The sequence below is a fragment of the Phodopus roborovskii genome, unplaced genomic scaffold (genome assembly GCF_943737965.1).
Source record: "Phodopus roborovskii unplaced genomic scaffold, PHOROB, whole genome shotgun sequence".
NCBI classification, from domain to species: domain Eukaryota; kingdom Metazoa; phylum Chordata; class Mammalia; order Rodentia; family Cricetidae; genus Phodopus; species Phodopus roborovskii.
The window spans coordinates 3,523,292-3,546,759 of NW_026126447.1; positions in this window are offsets into that span (position 1 = coordinate 3,523,292).

The following is a 23,468-nucleotide window of genomic DNA, read 5'->3' on the forward strand; positions in this document are numbered from 1 at the left end:
CAAATGTTGAGTTGCCACACTAAATGCAGTAGATTCTGTGTGACAAGTTCCAAAGTCTTAGGTGGTAATTGTTAAAGAAGGAGGTCTCCTGGAAATAGTTGTGGAACTCTCAACCAGAGAAAACTATTCAGCAGAAGTTCTCATGGCTATTTTTGTTCTTCTATTCTTTTCTTATATTAACAAAATGTTCCTGAAAGCCTTTGCTGACATTTCAAACAAAAGAAATAAATGAGAAAACATCCCATGAGATATGGCCACTGAGCATACCCTCATCTCCAGGAAAACAAGAGCTTTTCAAATCATGCACATGATTTATATAAGTACAAATAGTATTGATAAAAACTGTCGCAAACATAAAATTTCATATGGCTATACATGTGTGATCAAGAGTGGGTTAAAGTGTTTTGTAAAGAAAGCTTTTTAATAAGAAAAAGTCAAAATAGCTCAATATTTCAAAGGTTCATAAGAACTAGGTAACAGATGTCAAACAATAACTCACCATGAAAATTTATTAACCTGTTCTTAAAAATAAGTGGTTTACTATGGTTAGCCTTGAATGATCTTTTGATTTATTGTTTTAGCCTTGGATAAGTTGTGTGTTCTGTGCCTAGTATTGATGATGTCATTTGTCTCCTTTACTGAACACAACTGCTGAGATAATATTTGTTTCATTATAAAAAGTCTTGCTTGAGAATTGCAAAATACACTCAAATTTAAACTGCATTTGTGTTTTTTCTGTTTGTCACCGCTGAATCCTTATCCACCTAGACTTCGAGGACACTAATCCCAGGGACTCCCATATTTGGCTGCAGTAGTACATGGCATTGACTTTCTTATATATTCACTTTTACTACATGTTAAGTTTCAATATAGTCCACTAAGAATGAAAACAATGTACTTGGAATAAGAAATTTCAGAGAGTACTCATAACATGCAAGTCACACGCAAGTGTAAAAATATAGATTTTTATGGAAATTCAACAACTCAGCATAAATAAAATGAACAGACAAGTCACAAACAGCAAATAATTAAATATGGTGAAATGTACTTCTATTTGCCTAGCATAATTAAAAACAAATTAAAGGCCAATATGAATGCTGGGAATATATGCCAGTAGCAGTGCTCTTATTTAACATGGGTAAAGCCTTTGTTTTAGGCCCTTTTGTCAGAAAAATAGAAAAGAAAAGAAAAAGAAAAATCTAAGTCTCCAAAAGAGATTTAAGTGGTATAGGAACTTTGCCCTCAGATTTTAATTGAGGAATTATATAACAAGTACATTAGATCATAACTCATAATGAGTCTTAAGATGAAGCAAACCTGATTCAAGATAAAGCCTCCATGCCATGACTACTATTTGGAAAGGGAATGGAGATGAAAGATTTTAGAACAAATCCAGAAAATAAGCTTGTGTGACTATGAAGCAGAAAGCAGAGTGATAGAGCTGAGCTAGGAAATGTCAAAACCTCCTAGAACCTAGGAACAGCAAGAAAGAAGCCAGCCATGGTTCATCCCCAGGACCTGCAGAAGGATGTGGGCATAAGAAGAAAGACTAAGACCTTGGGCCTCAGCACTGTGAGGATACATCTCCGTTCATCTAAGCTTTGCTTAACCAATACCAACTGAAAACAAACATGCTACATTGTACAGGCAGATCAAGTTGTTGTAATTTTGGATTTAAGAATGTGTGTGTGGGGGGGTGGTATAAAAACAACAGTTACTGAAATAATCAGGTTATGTATTTTCAAAGAGCAAAGGGGTATGTATGGGAGGGCTTGCCGAGAGAAAAAGGGAGAATTGATATAATTATTTTAAAGTACCAAACTAAGAAACAGTTTTAAATGAATGTAAACTCCTAGGTATTTGCCCAAAATACTGAAGAATATGTGTGCACAAATAACCCTGGATGTAAGTTTCCATGGCATATTATTTCTTAGAGTACAAAGCTATGAGATGTCTAAATGTTACTGGCCAGGGAAAGAGAAAGGAGATAATTCTATATTTATATGATTGGCAAGTGCTTGGCATTTAAAGCACTCACATGCTGGGTACATGAAGGAATATGATTGACCTTAAGTGTATGATGAATGGAAGAATCTAGTTAAAAAAAAAAAAAAAGATAAATTTTCTGTTCTACTTCATTTACAAGATTTATACAAACCTTTAAAATAAAAATTCAGAACAATGGTTGCCTTAGTGATGATGATGAAATATGGTAGAACTAGAGAAATATGTCCTAATGAAAATGATTCATACTATGGCAGGAATACAGTTTATACTATTGTGACTCTAGCAATTTTTATGTTTCTCTTTGGGAAAATTGTGTTTAAAATGAACATATTTCAGGAAAAGCCAAACTACTTACTGCATAAATAAAAATAAACAGTAAAATTATCACCCTGTAGCACATAACTGAAAATAAGACTGGAAATATTTGGAACAAAATATGTGAATTTTTCATGCTGGCTTTGAAGTCAGCATTTGACTTGGGACATAAGCTAATATTTGGTATCTGTGTGGACTTAGACTACAGTGTTTAGTATAGCTGTTCCATATGAATTGAAGCATTCTTTCCCAGTGGGGAGAAGAGTCCACTAAAAGCTCAAGAAACTAAAGACACTTAAAAAGACCAGAAAGCTACAAAGTTATCAAGGCCTCCTCAAAAGGTATAAAAATACTAACAATTGCACAAGAAAGGAGACAAATTTTTCTCTTGCTCTCTCTTAGTTAGACAGGAAACTCTAGTGATTCATGTTTACTTGGGACATCAACCAACTTTTAGTCCACACATGAACCTGGGAGTAATCCTGATAAACTCATTGAATAAGATTGTTTGTCACTCTGTTATTACTGTCCTATCAGATATGAACAGATATTTGTTCATATTTCCCCAGGAAAATTCATACCATATGTAAGCTCTCTGAATTCATTTCCCTCATTTGTAAACTTGGCATATTTGTGTTGACATTGTACTTACATAGCAGGGCATAATGTATTAAATAAAACAATGTCTGTAAAGTGCTCAGTGAATTGCAGACATTATACAACAAGTCTCTTCATTTCACTAACTCAGATTTCCCGTGAGCAATGGAATACTGCTAGTTGATACTAGAGTTAATTTTCAGCTATAGCCCAACAATGAAGATATTGAATGAATGCACTTGAGTAGAGAAAAAGAAATGAAATGGGCAATCCAGGCATGAAAACGAAAAGGTTGTTACCAAATCACATACACTGAATATCTGCTAACACACACACACACACACACACACACACACACACACACACACACACACACAAAACAGCTCAATATTTTCTTTTGGAATGTGTTTGGAGTGTAAACAGAATATAAAGTTCCTCTCCAAGGACTACTTGCTGACTCATCCTGTGTTCCATATTTCATGCACTGGGGGTTACAGCTGTATATTAGATGACTTTTCAAATAACATAAGGCTTCTGTACTAGTAGTGCATTGAATAGCAGTTACCTCTGAGATTAAAGCCGTCCATCTTGAAGGAAAGTTCATTAAAACACAAATGTTAAAAGGGAGGTGAAACAACAGGATGATCACCATCCTGGGGGAAACATGTTAAGCTCAGGAAAGAACTCAAAAGAGACTTGAAATTGATCAGTGTACCAGGTCTCTCCCTTCCCAAGTGCATGCCTGTGAGTGTGTGCACACAAACACACACACACACACACACACACACACACACACACACACACACACACACCATATATATAATATGGACTGCTGAGAGACACCCTCAGACAAGATGAGCTGTCCGAAAGAAGTAGAGACTAGTCAAGCCTCCTAAAAGTAACAAAGATCACCTGAGCTACCTAGAAGAAGTTCAGATCAACAGAGCTGCATTAACAAAGGTAGATTCCAATCTGTAGAGATGGCTGCAAGTTGTGCATTGAGTTCCAGGCTTTCCAGTTTTGTGTTCTGTTACCCATGCTGGAGGTGGTGGTGACACATTTATCTTTTAGTTACTTCTGTTTCTATAAGTAGCCCCAATAAAACTCACTGTTTCACCAAGTTAGACTTTGGCTTTCCATCTGGCTGTTTGTTCACATTTCCCAGGGAATAGTGTCATACTGCAAGATGGTAGAGAGAGATTATGCATATATACAAATAAAAACAGATAAGCTCAAATTACAATAATAAAGCTTTCAGAGATACTGATTTAAAAAATATACAATTTCATAGACATAACAGGGCAATGGTGACATATGTCTTTAATCCCAGCATTTGGGAGACAGGGACAAATAGTTCTCTCTGAGTTCAAGGTCAGCCTGGTCTACAGAGTCAGTTTCAAGACAGCCAGTGCTACACAGAGAAATCCTGTCTTGGAAAAAGCAAAATAAAGCAATAGTAAAATAAAATTAAACCATTCATTTTGATTGCTCAGGGTTTAAGAGCACTGTCTGTTTATCCAGAGGACCGGGTTTAATTGCCAGCACCCACATGGCAACTGATAACTGTCTGCAAGTTCCAGGGATTCTGAAATATTTGGGTAAAACCCAAAATTCACTTAGAAAAAATAAAGTCATGGGATCTTATGTAGTTCAGTAGTTCTAATGCCTTCTGTGAAAAGGCTGGGCTTTAGTCAGAACCATTTACAAAAAACAAACAAACAAACAAAAAATCAACTGCATAAAGACTTTTACAGCAGAGTTTTCCCAGGAGCTCTATCAAGCAAAATGCAGCATTCCAAGACTTTGTAAACTATAAATTCATTTTAGCCCTACCGAGCAGTATAGCATGATTATTTTTCTATTAGCTTTCCTTTATTTGTTGATGTCTCATTTTACTTTTGTGCCTCATAATACTTGGATAACCCATACACACTGGGTATGGCAAATTATAGGGTTACTGAACAGCCATGTTCCACAGGAATTCCATGAAATTAAAAGAGATCATATTTCCCTCTTTCATTTCTCTGTTTATCTCTTCCAGGTCATCATCATCTTTTTCTTCTTACAGTTTCTAAGCATTTCATCAACTGAGCTGTATCCTCATCCCTTACTTGCCACCCTTATTGGTTTCACATTATATTCAACTTTTCTCAGGGTAACAATGTATTTTTACATAAAGTGTCTGGTTTAAAGAATATGGGAGCCCTTATAGGTTGAAAAAGAAATCTGGAACTAGGAAAATATTCAGAGATCTACAAGGATGACCCCAACTAAGAATCTAAACATTAGTGGAGAGGCTACCTTAAATGTCCTTCCCCTATAATGAAATTGATGACTACCTTAAATGATATCCTAGACCCTTTATTCAGTAGCTGACAGAAGCAGAAGCAGACACCCACAGTTAAGCACTTAGCTATATTCCTGGAATCCAATTGTGGAGAGGTAAGAGTGATAAGCAAAGAGGTCAAGACTATACAGGAGAAACCCACAGAAAAAGGGGACCTGACCAAGTGAAAGCACATAGACACCATAATAAAGCTAGGGAACCAGCATTGCACTGTACCAAGCCCTCTGAATGTGGGTTCCAGTTAGGAGGCCTGGCAGTCTATGGGACCTCTGACAACAAAACCACTATTTATCCATAGTACACAAATAGACTTTGGGAGCCCATTTCCCAAGGAAGGATACTCTCTCCACCCAAAAACATGAAAAAGGGCCTAGGCCCTGCCCTAAATGATGTGACAGACTTTGATGTTCTCTCATGGAAGGTCTCATCCTCCTTGGGGATTGTACAGAGGGGTGTGATGGGGGGGGTCAGTGGTGGACATGGGAAGATGGAAGTTAAAGGAAACTGGGACTGATATATAAAATAAGATTGTTTCTAAACTAAATAAAAAGAAGAAGATAACTTCAGAAAAAGAAGAAGAAGAAGAAGAAGAAGAAGAAGAAGAAGAAGAAGAAGAAGAAGAAGAAGAAGAAGAAGAAGAAGAAGAAGTAGAAGAAGGTAACCTCAGGGGAAAAAAAGAATATATTTTTCTTTTTCTGCTAACTCACATCCTTCCCTGTCTGATCAAGTGTTTTCATTGGCTAAAGACTCATGAACAAAAGAGTTGAGCAAAGAACCCTTCCCATACATTATCCCTACCCTTGATCCAGCATATGTCACTGACACAAGTACTACACACCATGATGAGTAATACCATTTGAGTTACAAGAAAAGTGCTCACAGCAATGTTGAAACAGCTGGATTATTTGAAAACTTTCTGCTGTGTTGAATGAAGAATGCCTTCTGAAAAGCCTGGTTTTGCTCTTCTGTCTCCAATTTTACTTCTTTGCATTATTTGAATGCTGTTATCCTTATGGCTATCATAAGTAGTACTTTTAGGATATTGTACAACTTATACAGACAGAAACCATTTATAACAGGATTACAGAAGCCACATATTATTGTCAGGATTGTAATTTTTGTAAGTATATAATTATATGAAAGTTGTTGGCTACCAATCCATGTATTCCTAGAGATGACAGAAAAGGAACCAGCCTCTTAGTTGAATTGAAGGGAATGAAATATGAGTTCTATAATGTAATACTTAGGTAACTTTGTTTGAGCTCTCATATCTTTTAATATTTATTTTTATTTTACATGTCCATTCTAGTTCCCTCTCCCTCCCTCCCTCCCTCCCTCCCTGCCTGTCTCCCTCTCTCCTTCTTACCCTCTCTGCCCCTCACATGCACCCGGACCACCATCCCCTCCCACCCCCCACCCAAATTCCACATGTAGAGCAATGCCACCCAGGTGGGTCATGTAAATCTGTCAATCATATGAAGTAGGGACTAGGACTTCTCTCCTGTCTCTAAGTTAAGGCAGTATCCATCCATGGGGGATGTGTCCACAAGGTCCTTTGGTGAACCAGGAATACATCCTAGCTCCACTGTCTGAGGTCCCTTAGACTGCCCATTCCTTCTGGCTGAGAACCATATTCAAGGGGGCCTGAGTCAGTGCCATGCTGGATTCCCAGCTATCAGTCTGTGGGTGGGCAATTGCTCCTCCTTGTTCAGGTCAGCTGTCTCTATGTGTTTCTGCAATCTGGTCTTGTCCTCTCCCTCTGCATCTGGATTCTAGTTCAACTAAGTGTTTATGTATAGGTGTTTGCTTCTGTTTCCAACAGGTACTAGATGAGGGCTCCATGATGGTGGATAAGTTAGTTGTTGATCTCATTATCCGGGAAGGACATTTATGGTAGCCTTTCCATGGCTGCTCAAATTGTTAGTTGGCAGCAGTCTTGTAAGTCTCCTTTCTTTAGGTTCAGTTTTCTTTTCAAACCAATAATGGCTCCCTATTTTATGTCTGTTCTCTCTCTCTCTTTCCTTCTCTCTCTCTCTCTCTCTCTCTCTCTCTCTCTCTCTCTCCCTCTCCCTCTCCCTCTCCCTCTCCCTCTCCCTCTCTCTCTTTCTCCTGTCTTCTATTCCTACCCTGACTCAATATCCCTAGTCGCAAGTGCTTTCCTCTCCTCCCTTTTTCTTTCTCCTACTTCTCTCTCCATTCACTGCCCCACCAGTTCCCATGTGCAATAAAGGAAATCTCACAGCAGAGTTAGATTATATATGAAGATGGCCATTAGCCAGTGGCCACTGTATTCAGTTACTAGCATGGGTAAAGGGAAATTAAATCCACTAGAAACGTGTGGTGGATGCCTATCTCAGCTCTGCCCTACAACAGGAACAAGTAATGGATAATGATGGGTTAGATAGCACAATTCTATTCTTAGACACGATTTTCTGCTGCATGCTTTTGTGGGATCCTACAAACCCTACCACTTCCAATACAAAGAAATACAAATATAGATGGCTGAAATTTGGGCTGACAAAGGACAACGGAGGACATCAAAAATGTGTTTTGTCTTTTATCACTTTAGGAAAGTTACTCCAATTTGTCCACCCCAGTTTGCTCAGATGCATGAAAGTTGTTAGAAATATCATGCAATCTTTTAATGAAGCATGATAAATTAATGTTTAAAATATATGTCAATAATTTTGTGAATACTGGAATGGCTTTATTAAAATTAAGAATCTGTAGAACTTTAAAGAGCCTAGTATGCATAAATACAGTGTGGAAAAAAGTCGTTGTACTTGAGAAGCAGAAGGAAAGCTGGCATGAGGTAAAATTCTGACCAGAGGGGATGCTGGTCCAGAGTAATCCAGAAGGCAGGCCAAGGACATGTCAGAGGAAGTCTCTTAGAGACCAGAATTTACATCAAGTCTATACTTCAGTGTATAGTACAGGGTGTCTGTACACTTGAGGGACCATGTTTCCCAGGGTAGAAGCACACCTCAGAGTAGAGAGCATTTTCAGAGGCATCTTACTGAGTGAGTTATTGTTTGTAATATCAACAATAATGAGATTCTCTGAGGGAGTAGACACTATCAGAATTATGATTCTAGTCACAGCTAATCCTATTTCTAAGGTAAGTTGGGAATTTCAAAAATCAACACAAATCTTCCAAACCTGACAACTTCTCCTAAGAGATTGTTTTTTTAATTATGAAACAAAAGATATTATAACAGTAGAAGTGGGTTTCAATGCTTTAAAAGAAAGTTTATTTCCAGAAGAACATTAGGTATTAAAGTGTTTAAAATTTAAAAGAAAAACATCTGCATGGCTAAAAACAATGGAAAAAACAAACTCAAAATCCCAAAGAATATTTGCTATTTCATTGTCAGTAAAGTTTTTTTTTGTTTGTTTGTTTTTGTTTTTTTTTATTTTGTTTTGTTTTTTTTTGTTTTGGGGGGCACATACAACTATGTCATTAAAAGAAACACTGAAGACTTATCATGAACACTGTTAAATCCATGTCTTTAGGAATGCCATAATAATGTATTATATAAAACATGCACTCCAAGAATTAACTTGTAAATCTCTGATGTTGTTTTAAGGTCTGCAATGCCTCTAGTCTCATCTTATTTGACAATGATCTTGCTACTTCATAAAGAACAGAATATTTTCATAAAAATCATAGTTTATCATTTATATACCCTTCTTCCTTAGTACTTGGTATGAAATATGTTCCCAGTAAAACCAACTCTATGTACAACTTTCCTTGTTTTGTTAGTAAATAAAATAAATCAAACTTTCTTTCTTCTTTTAATTTTGTACTTATGTTTATTTTTTTTATTCAGGTCAAAATACACAGAGCCATTTTAAATAATATGTCACATGCCTTGTTGATTGTAAACCTTTACAGTTAATTGATTCAACTTTCAAATATCCAGAATGATTCCATTCTAATTTAGTTATTATTTCTAGCCTGAACTATAACATTCTTTTTTCTCTTTCCTTTTTTTCCTCTTCTTCATTTACAGTAGAGGGATACAGCATGTTCTTGAAGAAAAATAGTAGTGTTGAGACATATTTTTGATTGTTACAAATGACAAGCAGGGGATTCCAGGCTTCTGCTGGGTAAAAATACAGAAATGCTATTTGATTTCCATAATGGTAGTCCAGTTTCCACAATATGCAATTTCTGGGCTCAAAGTATCTGTGGTGCCAAAATGAGAAACAGTAGCCTTTCTTTCTTTCTTCCTTTCTTTCTTCCTTTCCTTCTATCCTTTCTTTTTCTTCCTTTCTTCTTTCTGTCTTTCTTTCATTCTTTCTTTTTTATTGTAAATCATTCACTTGAGAGAGCTTGTACAGAGCCTAAGAATTTCCAGTGACTCTAGGAAGAAAGCCCAATTCCAATTGCTTTTACTTATCTACAACACATTGAAATATATGACGTTACTTCTATGCCCCAGCCCATGTTGTCTCTTTGTCTTTTTGGTATAGTAGCCCCACCACTTGGACTTGAGCATCCCTGGTACTTCCAGAACCTTGAGACTGACTGTCCCCTCTAGGGAGTCACACTGTTTTTTACCAGATACCCACAGTTCTAGCTCACTCTCTACTTCATGTACAAAAATCATCATTTCATTCATTGTCACATTAATGCTGCACATACCCCCAATATGCCCTGTTCACGTGTAGATTCTCCCCACTTAATAATTATTATTAAATGAGTTGTGCATCCAAAATTCACATATTAAAATCTTGAGTTCCAATATCTCAGAATGTGACTTCAGTTAGAAAGGATGCATTTAAATAACTAAGCTATAATGAAGTAGGGAGGACCCAATTTTATCATGACCAGAATCCTTAAGAAGAGGATACAGGTGCTTCAGAGGGAATATAGTAGAAGAAAAAGTCACTATTCAAATGCCTGAGAGAGAGAGAAGAGAGAGAGAGAGAGAGAGAGAGAGAGAGAGAGAGAGAGAGAGAGAGAGAGAGACCCTAAAAAGCACCTGTCCTGTTCAAAATTTGATGTCTGAGTCCCAGGATGTAGGGTTCTGAGAAAATGAATTTCTGTTGTTGAAGTCTTACATTCTGTGATATTTTGCTACAGATGTCCAAGAAATGAGTGTAGTAATCATTACCTTTTATTGCATAACACAGTTTAATCTTATGGCATGTTAGCTGCTTAGCTGCTGCCTTTTTAGACTTAACTGTATGGCAAGGTCTTTGTTCCATTTGAATGAGTAGATTTGTTCTTCTCAAAGTACAAGATTTTGAGAAGTAGATTGAAATGGCTTACCTTACATTGTGGAAGGACATGAGTAGCAGAGGCAGTAGGAACTATCAAGTCCCTCATAGACTGCTGCTTTGATTGTGCAGTTGCTTTGGCAAAAAACTGCAAAATACTAGGCTGTATTCATGCAATGAACAATCTAAGATTCATCATCAGAGTCTCTATTCCAACATCTGTACACACAAAAGGAACGAAGTCCAACTGTTCAAATCTCCCACTGTTTCAAAATATGCTTAAACTATATGCAAGGAATAAAATACAGGCAAATAGTCATAAGACAGTGATGATGAGTGATAAATGACAGGAAAATAAAAATAAAGCCCTGTGTTTGTGCACATGTATATTTGTGACCCAGGTTTGGATCAATATTGAACAGGTACGCTCTCTTGCACATAGGCATTCAGAGACCTGGGGACATCAAGCATCTTACTCTTTCACTCTCTGCTTTATTCCCATGATACATGATAAAAATAAAGCTTCCTTATTATCTTCTGATCTGTTTGCCAGTTCAGCAAGCCCTGGAAGTCCTCTCCTATCTGCCACTCTCTGAGCTATGGTTACAGGAACAGGTTCATTTCCAGCTGTTCATGGGTGCACTCGATTCAAATTCACATCCTCATGCAAATACTGTTGCCCATTGAGCTATGTGTCCATCCCTATAAAATAAAATTCTAAACATAAGCTACAAGGTAGAGAAAAACAGAAGACACAAGTAAAAGAAATTATGAATTATAAGTAACAACTGGATTTCATGGTTGCCTCCATTCTTACTTGCACAGATTTCAAAGCTTAAGTTATAGATATAAACATTTATTCTTTTCCTTTCCCAGGATATAGTTGCAACTTGCCATAGTGTCCACATCCTCTATCATCCTCCATGGCACACTAAGCAGTTTATAAGTTAACAAAGGTTCTAACACAAGCAACACACCTTTTTCTCATGAGAGAACTTCCCATATTCTTATCTTTCACTGTGATTTCATGTTAGCCAAAATCATCTGCCAAAAGTTAACTATACAAATAAATAAGCACATAAATAAAATAAAGTAAACAAGTAAACAGGAAGGGATGGGGAGGGATAATGCCCTCATTGAAACTATTTTTATCTCTTGAAAAAATCTTAATTTTCACTTATATTCCATGCCTGTAGCTGAGGGCCATTAAAACTAATAAAAGTACATCATTTGTGACAGATCTTAGAAAATAGTTTTTGCAATCCACTGCACTCCCAATTGCTCATTAGAAGTTGTGGCTTTTCTTTTCAGAAGGATGCTGGCTGAATGCTTAAAACATGCTCTCTCCAGCTTTGACAAGTCAAACTGGCAATGGAGTGTCTGAAGCAAAGTCTTGATATAATAAAAATGTTGTACCATTATATCAAACATAACCTGTAATGACAAATAAGAGCAGAGAAAGTGAGGATGGAAGGCAGATGGAGGAGACAGAATCAACACATATGTTTGTTTTTAATTTTTTGGCATCAGAATAAACTGATGCATTTAGAATTGTACAACTCATAAATATGGCTTTATTCCTTTGAAATCAAAAGACCCTTGGCTAGATGTCATGTGAGTATTTTATAGATAGTTGTGTCTGTCGCCTAATAATAACAATTGAATTATTAATTACAATGTTTATTGTGTATAATAATTTTGATGTGTGTAAAATATTAATACATGAAAGATATTATTGAATACATACTGTATTTTTTATTTTGAGGCAAGGGTATCTTGAGTTGTCAAGGCTGAACTTAAATCACAATTCTCCAGTTAGAGATTCTCAGAGGCTAAAACTACACTCAAATCCTGCCAAGCTGTACTTGTAGTATATTTTATAAATAAGATGTCTACCTTCAGCTGGCTGGCAGTGGCACATGCCTTTAATTCTAGGACTAGGTCAGGCAGAAGCAAGCATATAACTCTGAGTTTTCTGGCCACTTTGGTCAGAACTTATACCAATATAGCCAGAGCAGTTACCCAAAGAAACCGTGCCTCAAAACAAAACAAAACAAAACAAAATGATGTCTTCCTTCAGTTGTATTCTTAATGTTGTAGTTATGTCCACATCATAAAATTTTATACCAAGAACTTAAGTTGTGTGATTAGTTACTGGTTTAGAAACAAGTTTTATCATTAATATGCTTATTCATTTATTTATTAATATGGAGGGCTATGCTTCTAATACTTTGCAAAATTTCACTCTCCCAGTGTGATTTCTGTGGATTAAAAGGGAGTTATCTGGCTTGGAGCAAGAACATCTGCCCTTTGAGTAACTTTAATATCCCTAGTTATTGTTTTAAACTGGTAAGATATCCAAAGAATCCTTGCACAAGAATCTTAAAACACATAAAATACAAAGGAACTATTTATGTCAAGTATCAGGCAGCTGAATGGATTATGTGATATTTCTAATCATAAAATATGTATATGTGTGTGTTACATTTAAAATGTTGCTTCGTTTCTGTCCTTCAGGTATTGGCAGAAAAATATCTGGATTTTTGTTGATTTTCTGTTTGTTTGTTTTGTTTGTTTTTTGTTTTTTCTTACCTAAACTAGAATAGAAATAACAAAGTACAAAATTCTGGGAAACTAGCTCTGCCTAGTTACTTGATAGAACAGCTCATTCCTTCCCTGTATAAAGTTTCCAATCCTGTTACTGAGTAACATTAGAAGGCTGACAATTGAACAAGTGATGTTATCCTCTCCACAAAGGATACAAATGCTTCCTTTATGTTTAGCTTAGGCATAGTGGTTATTGATCTACCTGATTTAGACACAGACAAAATACAGTTTACAGATGATATCTTTGTATCATGAAAAATTAATAGGGGAATGGAATGGAAAAGACTCCTCCTAATTATACAAAAATAAAGAGGTAATATCCATGATGGTTACCATTGAAACTGGTTTTTGTGATCATTCCTGGTATCTATCACTGTCTACTCTCACCTGTTGCACATTTTATTCATCCTTCAGGAAAGCAGGTGGCAGTTGGTTTATGTCAATAGTATTGCTGTTTCAAAGACAGTGTGCATCTAACCCACCTGCAGATATGCTGTGCTTCTCTGGGGCTTGGAGGAACACATTGACAATTTTAGATTTACATGCATGAAAGTGTAAATAAAGAGGGGATAGGGGCCAATTCGGAATGGAATTATCAGTCTTTCCTGACTACTTACTTCTTCAAGAAGTGGGAAGGTGGCCTGTACTGTTACAGAAGCCTGCTGAGAATTTAGAATATCACAATTGTCAGCCTTAGTGATATATGTCCATATAATCTTGATTGTCTTATTTCTCCTCACTTAATGTTTAAACTTCAATACGAAGGAGATTTCTGACTAGGGGATTCATTCTGCATTGAAATTCAGTTACTTCCATTACTACAGTTTTCTTTTTTCTTCCTCTTAGGGAGACACTGACAACTTTAGAACCTATTGATCCTTCTTCACATTTCAAAGTAATTCAGTTGAGTCAAGCAAATCCATTATTTACACTCATTTGTCTAAAATATTTTCATCACAATATGTATTAATCTCTCAAAGCTTTGCTTTCTATAGACACTTGATTACAAGTAAACAGAACCAGTCCAGACATCAAACATATCCTTAAGATACCAATTCTTTGAATATTTTCCAGTCCCAAGAGTTTGGTCAATACAATGAGAATGTCTGCCATAGGCTCTGATGTTGTTGACAGTTGTTGGTGCTGTTTGGATATGTTTAGGAGGTTTGTCCTTGCTGGAGCAAGTACATCACTGGGTCAGGAGTGCATTAAGGTTTGAAAGCCACATGCTCTTACAAGTTCACTCTATGATTTCTGCTTGCTGTTCAAGATGTAAGCATTCAGATTTCTGCTATATCCACTGTGCTTGCTTACTGCTATTTTTCCCTTAAGTGATAGTGATTTTAACACTCTTGAAGCATAAACTCAAATAAGCCTTCCAAATAAGTTGCCTTGCTCATAGTGTTCATTACAGCAATAGAAAAGTAACTAATACAAGAGACAAGTAACAATGATGTGTCATCCAGGAGTATATTATATAGAAGTACAATACAATCAGAAAAAAATCATCACTGCAAGGATATGTAAGATTTTGATTTTACCTGTTGCAGGACTACTTAAGAATATTCTATGAAGTTTTTGTCCCAGGAAGATAAAATAGATATTAAAAATAAAGTTCAGTATAAGCTGGGGTATTTGAACATAGTTTGGAACCAGAGCTTGTGCCCATTGCCTGTGTTGGTACTGCAGGAGAAATTGATGTTTGTAAAAGTTAAACCAACTCCTATCACAGAAGTGGAAGTCACTGAAGGAAAATCTAGGAAAGGTAGAACAATTATGGTCATGGAAGCAGCTTTATGCCAGGAAAGGACAATCTGTGGGTGAGTCACCACATGTTTGAGCTCCAGAACTACCTGGAAATACTGTGGCTAAAGAATAGAACCCAAGATGACATCTCCTTCAATTTTGTAGTCTAAATCTCTAGTAACAACGTCTTCTGTAACATCCTGATGCAGAGGGAGGATAATTCTAGGAAAATTGTTTAGTTTAGTGAATGTGAAAGATTACAGAAAACATTCAAGTCTCATTTCTTTTATTATTATTATTATTTTATTTTACATGTTGATCCCAGTTCCCTATTCCTCCCTCTCTCCCTCTTACCCTCTCTTCCTGCTACATGCACCCTGACCACCCTCCCCTCCCATCCTCCCACCCCAATTTCACATGTAGGGCAATGTCATCCAGGTGGGGTCATGTAAATCTGTCAAGTCATTTGAAGTAGGGACTAGGACTTCTCTCATGTCTCTAGGTTAAGAGAGTATCCCTCCATGGGGGATATACCCACAAGGTCTTTTTGTGTACCAGGAATACATCCTGGTTACACTGTCTGAGGTATTCTAAGAGATTCATATAAAGTCCCTCATAGAAGGGGGGAAGGGTCAAGTCCCCCAGAGCACATGGAAAGTAGGGGGTCAGTGAAGGAAGAGAGAACTAGGAGAAAGGGAAGGGGAAGAGAGGAAAGCATGTACTACTAGGGCGATTGAGCCAGGGTAGGAATAGAATACAGAAGAGAAAGAGAGAGAGAGAGAGAGAGAGAGAGAGAGAGAGAGAGAATGAACGAACATAAAAGAGGGAGCCAATATTGATTTGAAGAGAAAACTGAACCTAAAGAAAGGTCTAGAGACCAAGACTGTCACCTACTAACAATTTAAGCAACCGTTGAAAGGCTACCATAAATGCCCTTCCTGAATAGTGAGATCAACAACTAACTTATCCACCATCATGGAGCCCTCATCTAGTACCTATTGGAAACAGAAGCAAACACCCATACCTAAACACTAAGTTGAACTAGAATCCAGATGCAGATGGAGAAGACAAGACCAGATTGCAGAAACACATAGAGACAGCTTACCTGAGCAAGGAGGAGCTAACGGGCCCCCAACTGGGAATCTAGCATGGGACTGAGTTAATTCTTATTTCTTGAATGAATTTTAGATTTAGAAAAGTTCACCCATGTTTTCAACTATTTGCAAATTTTGCTGTTAATAATCATAGTCATGAATCATCTTCAAATCTGCACTTCTAAATGTTAAGAACAGTTACATTATTTAAAAATGTTCCTGAATAGATTAGAGACATTTTATTTGTGTTTAAATTATAAGACTTAAATGAGATAGCATATATTAGGTAATTGGCATGAGTATGTACTTATCAGACACTAATTACTTTCTACTGCCAAAAATGCATGCTCTCTTTCACTTTGAATTCATTTTTATATCTATCTTCATTTTCTAATACATATTACAAATCTCTGTTAACTGCAGTTATACTTTTTGTCAGGTCTGCTGCTCCACAATAATGATATAGAGTTTATTAAGTTATAGTTTTTCTCTGTTACTAACTAGCTCTTACAACTAAAATCAACCAATTTCTGTAAACCTTCATGTTGCCACTTGGCTCAAGGATTTTATCTGTGCTTTACATGTTTTGTTCCCTCTGTGTCTGCTGGCAACTCTAACTTCCTTTTCCCCAGAGTTCTCTCTGTTTGGATCTCCAGCCTATACCTCCTGCCCAGCAAATGGCTGTTTGCTTTTCTATTAAACCAATCAGAAGGAAACTTGGCAAAGACACATCTTCACACTGTACCAAAAGACTATTCTACAGCATCTCCCTATTTGTCTAAATAAAAAGGGAAGGATTTTAACTTCAACACAGTAAAACTACATACAATAAGAAAAATTATCAGATAAAAATAACATTTACGTTCATGTTTTCCTCCCATCTCCTCTTTTCTCCTTCTCTTTCTTTTACCTCCTTCCCCTCTCCCATGCTCCCAATTTACTCAGCATATCTTGTCTCTTTCCCTTTCCCAGGGGTCCATGCTTGTCTCTCTTAGGGTACTTCTTGCTTCCTAGCATCTCTGGGGTTGTGGATTGTAGGCTGGTTATCATTTCCTCTTTATCTAATATCCACTTATGAGTGAGTACACAGCATCTTTGTCATTCTGTTTCAGGACTGCCACACTCAGGATAGTTTCTTCTAAGTCTATCCATTTTTTTTTCTGGTAACTTTAGGACGTCATTGTTTGCCACAGCTGAGTAGTACTACCTTGTTTAAATGTATTACATTTTCTTTATCCATTCTTTGGCTAAGGGGCATCTAGGTTACTTCCAGGTTCTGGCTATTACAAATAATGCTACTATGAATATAGTTGAACATATGTCCTTGTTGAATGAATGTGCATTCTTTGATTATATGCCTTAGAGGGGAATTGCTAGGTCTTTAAGTAGATTGACTCCCATTTTCCTGACTTCCAGCATACTGATTTCCAAAGTGGTTGTACAAGTTTGCACTCCCACCAGTAATGGAGGAGCATTCCCCTTTCTCCACATCATCTCTAGCACAAACTTTTTTTTTTAGTCATTCTGACAGGTGTAAGATGGTATCTCAGAGTTGCATTTCCCTGATAGCTAAGGATGTTGGGTAACTTTTTAAGTACCTTTCAGCTAGTTGAGATTCCTCTATTAGGACTTCTCTATTTAGATTTCTACCCCATTTTTAAATAGGATTAATTAGTGTTTTGGTAACTAGCTTCTTTGAGTTCTTTGTATATTTTGGAAATCAGCCCTCTGTCAGATGTGAGGCTGGTAAAGATCTTTTCTCATTCTGTATGCTTATGTTTTGTGTTGTTGACTGTGTTCTATGCCTCACAGAAGCTTCTCTGTTTCAACGAGTTCCATTTATTAATTGTTAATCTCAGTGTCTGTGCTACTGGTGTTATGTTCAGGAAGTGGTCTCCTGTGCCAGTGCATTCAAGGGCACTTCCCACTTTCTCTTCTTCTTCTTTTCTTTGTTAACATTAAACATTTATTTATTTATTTATTTATTTATTGTTTTCAATATCGATCCCAGTTTCCTCTCCCTCCTTCCCTCCTTCTTTCCCTCTCTCCTTCCCTCCCTCCTTCTTTCCTTCCCTCCCATGCCGCACCCCCCCCCCAATTCACAGGGACAGTGTTGCCTTCCAGGAGGGGTAACAAAATCTATCAAGTCATTTGTAGTAGGGACTAGGACCTCCCCCCCTGCCTTTAGCTTAAGGGAGTATCCCTCCATAGGGAATATGTTCCCAAAGTCCTTTGCTATCAGAAATATATCCTGTTTCCACCATCTGAGGTCCTTTAGACTGCCTAGGCCTTCTAATTGAGATCCATGGTCAAAGGGTCTGAGTTTCCCAGCTATAAGTCTGGGGCCCATTGGCTCCTCCTGGTTCAGGTCCACTGTCTCTGTGGGTTTGTGCAGCCTGGTTTGTTTATCTCTCTCTCTGCATCTTGATTCTAGGATCTACATCAAGTGGCTGACAATTGCCTATAATTCTATCTCAATGGAACCAGATTCTCTCTTTTCATTTCTGGAGGCAACTGCACCAAAGTATCCATATCCACACACATACACAACATACCCACACACCTATGTCATTTTCCATAACCAGAAATCTTGAAATTACATTAGTGAATGTTATGAACAATCAGTAAAAGAACTAGTTAATGAAATCCAAGATCCATTTTATGAATCCATTCAAAGTATTCCTGTAAGTTGGGCTTTCAAATATTATTTTCTTCATTGCATTAGTGAAGGAATTTATGTTCAGATACATTAACCAAGTAATAAGCTTTTTCCCAGAAATGAGGCTCTGGATTCTAGAAGAGCAGCACATGCTCATAACCACTGAACCATTTATCCACTCCCTCACCATTTCTTAAAAATTAAAAATATAAAGGATTAAAATATTCTCAAAAAGTAAAAAATGGTATACAGTCACAAACTTGTGAATTATTTTACTCATTCACAGAATGAATAAAGTTATTAATAGTTTGTAAGTCCATGAATGTGCTATGATATGCAGCAGTCCTAGTACAAACCTTGTTTTTCACATAATCAGTTTATAATCTGCTCTCTGTCTTTCTCCTTAAAGAAGAAGTTGATATATTATGATAAGAGAAAACATCTCAATCCACTTATAGAACCACTCACCTTGAAAGAGAAGACATAGGATGAGCAATCTGCCCAAGGGCAGAACATAGCAGAGCCTGAAAAAGAACTGCAATAATAGGAGAGCTGGATTCTTCATTTACAGAGGAATAAACCTGCCTTCTGAAGCATGGCCCAGTGTATATTGTGGACTCTTCCTAAGCACCAGCAGGAATAGCTCATCCTGTCAGACAGTGGTGGAAGATCTGGGGATTGTAGAGAAAAGAAGGCAAAATATTTCACTCCTGGAAAATAGAACTAGTTGCTTCTCTCTGAATTGTAGTGAACAAGTCTGTATAGATTGAATTAGTTGAAACCAGCTCTATTTTCCTTCTCACAACTTAATTGTCCCAGGAATCAATTTGGATTATATAGTCAACAAATAGAAAAGGACAAATCTGTCTGTGTTGGCTTGCTATGAAATGGCTCCCAAAGACAGCACTGCCAACTAGATGTGGAAACTAAGAGAGCATTATCTTTCTCTGCAGGTGATAAAAGTACAAGGATTCTGTTTATGTTTTTAAAATAGGTGTATGTAAGTGTGTGTGTGTGTGTGTGTGTGTGTGTGTGTGTGTGTGTGTGTGTAAGTGTCCTGGTAGCAATTATCTCCTTTGTGTTTCTTCCATGCTTTATAGCTCAGGCTATGCTATCTGGCCCATGAGATTCCAGGTGATTCTCCTGTCTTTTACATGTTATTGTAGGAGTTCTGGGATGACAGATAGAAGACACTACATATTTCTTAAGTAAAATATTAGTTTTATTGGCCATGCGTAGGTTGATAGCCTTGTACCTAAAGTGCTTTTGCCTCCTGAGATATCTCATTGTCCTTGTCACTGTCCTTATCCTCTTTTCAAATCTAACTTCTTATCATTCTAAAAATTTTGTGTGTCCCAGATACATGGTAATATAAAATAGTTATCAAACATTTATATGGGTACACATAAATAAAATTGTTGTCATAATTAAAATTTACTACAGATGAAAATAATTTAGCATATTTGCCTACTCAGTACAGTTAAAAGGTATACTAATTTCATATATGGTGGTTGCAGGAAAATATTAAATGTCTTTCTTATGCACAATTAAAAACTACAGTTCATAACAAACAATAATCTCAAGTCTGAGCCAAGGCAACATTCATTTGTAATCACTGGATGACTTGATGGTGTATACAGTATAAAGAGTAAATGCTGTAAGTTAAAAAAAACCTAGGTATTTTACTTACATGTCTATTGCTGTGAAAAAAAAATATCATGACCATAAGCAACTTGGTAGAAAAAATTTGTTTCAGCTTACAGTTCCATAATGCAGTCCTTCAACAAAGGAAGTCAGAGAAGGAATTCAAATGGTAACTTGGAGGCAGGAACTAATTTTAAAGGCCATGGAAGATCACTGCTTACTGGCTTTCTTCTAATGGCTTGTTATCCTGCTGGTTTGCTTGATTTCTTTTACTCTCTTCTGTCAATGGATGCTTTTCTGTCCTCTTCAAACCCACAGCCTCTTTTAAAACAGCCAGTAAGAAAGTTAATATTAATTACAAATCATTTTGCCTATTGTTCAGGATTATTACTAACTAGCTCTTACAACTTAAATTGACTCATTTCTACTAATCTGTATTTTGCCACATGGCTTCATGACGTTACCTGTTCTCTAGCATATCTTGCTGCTCTTGAATCTGTATGATTCTGCCATTCTTCTCCCTATATCTGTTTGGATTTCCAACCTGGCCCTATCCTGCCTAGCTATGGGCCAAAGTGATTTCAATATTAACCAATTGTAATAAAACATTTACACAACATACAAATGATAAAGAGATTATCACACAAAACCCTTCCTTCTCTTATTTTTTTTTCAAGCCAGAGACTTTCTATGTAGCTCTGGTTGTCACGGGACTCACTACATAGACCAGGCTGCCATGGAACTCAAAAAGATCCGTGTGCCTCTGCCTCTGAAGTGATGAAATTAAAGGTATGTAACAATACCACCCAGCCACCTGTGTTCTTATAGTACCCAATATTACAGACCCAGGAGTGGTGCTGCCCAGAATGATCTGGGCTCTCATATATCAATATTCTATCAAGAAAATGCACTACAGGTTTGCATACAGATCATCATAGTAAAGGCATTTTTCTTCAATTGAAGTCCTCTAATCCAAAGTTACTGTAAGTTGTGTTAAGGTTATGTAAAACTAACCAATTCACAAGGCTAAATTGAGGTACACTACTGCAGAGGCAAGTACTGTTAGAAACACCTTGATTCATTATTGGTCTGACTATGAATTAAGGTTTGGTTATTGTATATTCAGAAATAATTTCTTGCAGCCAAATATTTTTAAAACCCTCACATGCTCTAATATTACACAATACACGCATGGCACTCATGGTTTAATGCTCATTGACTCAGAGTAAAGGGAATCATTCTTTAATCCTAGACTTATATCCTAGGAATGTCATTCTTTGGTTCCAAGAAAGATTTCTGGACCAGACTTATATCAGTGTGAATGTAATTCCGTGGCATATTATTTATGACAAATCATCTAGAACTTCATATGTAATATTTCTCAAGTACCGTCTTTCATTAAAGCTCTACATTGTGATATGTACACTTGAAAACCTATCTTTTACCACCAAAGAATGAGTGACTATAATTTTTGCATCAGATTTCTTTCCCACTCTACTATGAATGGGGTTGCAAAATTTCATTAGTTCACTTAATACAGATTTTTTTGAAGTTATTTTCTGAATTACTCAAAGGAGCTAAAGTTCACCTCTATCCTACTCACTTATTTCCTCCTTGAATTCTTCTCAAACATACATGATAACCACAAACACTCTTGAATGTCTGTAGCTAAAGACATCTCAAGTTCCTTTTCCTTAACAGAATCTTAGCATTACTTACTTTCTGCCCTTGACAATATGCACATTTTCCATTTTGTTTTGTCTTCATGTTTATTTTATCATTATTACTGTTTTTTTTTTAACACAAATCCTTTCCGTGTAATATAGGTTATCAGGAGATACTACAATAGGTTTCAAACTCTTTTCTTCACCGTCTCCATTTATTTTCATTCTTTTAAGAATGAGAGACAAGCAACTAAACTTTTTAAATAATAAGTGGTGATTTAATGTAAACGATGACTGTCATTTCCTTATGTTTAAATATCATTCTTTGTATAATTTTAGATATTTTTTACCCAAACAGAGTAGCATTGTAACTTGATATAAATTCTCTTGCAATTTAACTATGTGGAAGCTGGTGGACCTATCAGTCAAAGAACACTGAGTCAATGCAGTATTCTCTGAATAAGCAGTTGGGCACAATTGTGACTTTGGAAACAAATGAAGAGATTATGGTAGCTCACCTCACAATTATACCACTGATAACTTATTTCCTTCCACAATTCTAATCACGCTCCACCAACATTGGAAATTTATGGATGAAGTTGGAAAATTTATGAAGTTTTGAATGAAATTTTAACATTGTAAGAAATGTAAATGGCAGAAACCCATTGTGCATCAAATGATGGTACATTACTTTGAAAATAGACATCCCTAAATGTGAATTACAAATCTCTAAACTTATAAAATAAGCATAACCCTATACATGTGTCATTCTAAAATTAACTTATATTATCAGCCATGTAGAGACATGAAGATAGGAGAAAGCAGGGCATGCATCACTTGTGAAAAGTGACATTTATGAGCTAGATATGACATTGGAAACATGTCATTACAATGACTAATTTAACAAAGGAAAAGACAATGTTGGAAAAAACATGATTCCCATTGTAAGTATGTGACACTGTATCCCCTAGCACAAATATTTTTTTATCTTAATTCTAGCATCTCTTCTTCCATGTCTCATCTTCCTTGCTGTTGTGATCTTAAATCCATGGGAGCATCAAATAATATATGATTGCTTTCATGATGATAGTTTCCATCTCCAGGTACAAAAGTACAGCAAGGATCCTAAGGAAATCCAGACAACCCACTTCTTACTGTCTTCCTCTGATGTGAATGTGATCTGTCTTTTTGAGTGATTTTGGACCACTACCCTATCTGGAGTACTTTAACTCTAGTTTCCATTAGTCGAAAAAGAAGCTTAAATGAGTCCTATAAAGTATCTTCTTTCCATTAAAATGCTTTCTTAATCCATCTTATCATTGCTTTTCAGATGCTATCTAAGGGTCTCAAGGACAGTGGCATTGTTATTTACTGAAACTGCATTTTAAAAAAGAATAGTGACTGGTGTATGACTTATGCAAACACATGCCGCTGATGCTCTGTGTAATACAGCAGAGTTCCCAGGATAGCACATTTCCATTTCTGTCACTCTACATATTTCCCTTGGGACCAGATATGGAGCTATGCTGTCTTTCAGTGGATGATAGACCTGGATTCTATTT